Source organism: Marmota marmota, unplaced genomic scaffold (genome assembly GCF_001458135.2).
Source record: "Marmota marmota marmota unplaced genomic scaffold, marMar, whole genome shotgun sequence".
NCBI lineage: Eukaryota > Metazoa > Chordata > Mammalia > Rodentia > Sciuridae > Marmota > Marmota marmota.
In genome coordinates, this window is record NW_026000261.1 from 191,871 (window position 1) to 193,074 (window position 1,204).

The window sequence follows — 1,204 nt, forward strand, 5'->3', positions numbered from 1 at the left end:
GGAGAAGCTCTCCCCTCCTCAGGTGTTGTCCTTGAAGGGTTAACTTGCCCAGAACAGTGGGGAAAAAAAAGCTGCTTTTATGTGAACTTCTGCAGACTGTGAACTTCTGAGCCCCTCTCCTTACACGCTGGGTATAAAACTCTGAAACTACCTGAACTTGGGGTTCAGGGGATTGATTGCTAACAGCAAAAGCTGTGCCCTCTGAACCTGACTGCAGCCAAATTAAACTATTTCCTGCTATCTTCGGTGCCTTGCCTCACCTGTCCCTACAACAAAACTATTTTGTATTATATAATGGTGGATCTATGCTATTGTATATTTGTCCAAAGCCATGAAATATACAACACCAAGAGGGCTGGGGGTAGAGCTCAGTGTGGAGTATCTTGACTAGCATGCAAGAGGCCTTCCACATAATTCCTAGCATAACTAAAAATAAAGAGTGAATCCTCAAGTATACTATGTACTCGTGGCAATGATTATGTGTCAATATAAGTTTGATTGTAACAAATGTACCACTCCAATGCAAAATATTAATCATGGGGGAGGCTATGCATGTGCGGGAGAGCAAGTTTATATGGAAAATCTTTGCACTTTCTGTTGAGTTTTACTGTGAATCTAAAACTAAAAAATAAAGTCTGTTTTAAAGGATAGTTCAGCCAAGTGTGGTGTCACATGCCTATAATTCCAGCTACTTGGGAGGCTGAGACAGGAGGATCCCAAATTCAAGGCAAGCTTGGGTAACTTTGCATAACTTTGCCTCAACATAAAAAAGGGCTGGGATATAGATCTGGGATATAGATCAGTGCTGAAGTGCCCCTGGGAATGGGATGAGGTTGGGGGAAATAGGTAGTTATTGGTTGCTTTAACTTGGATAACTCTGCAATTTACCTCCTTTGATCTTTGTTTATGATGGGGCCTTGCAAAATTGCTGAGGCTGGCCTTGAATTTGAGATCCTCCTACCTCAGCCTCCTGTGTTGCTGACATTACAGGCATGAATTACCACACCCAGTTGGAATAAACCTTTTTTATTTTGTTTCAAAGACATTTCAAAGTATTGGGCCATAGTTCCTTACAGAAGACTGGGCTTTTTTCTCTTGGTCATTTATAATTTGAGTTTTTTTTCCTCTGAATGTAGAATTGTCAAAGTAATCATTCTTATGTGTCTTTGGGATTTGTACCATATTAGAAAAGTCTTTTCCACTT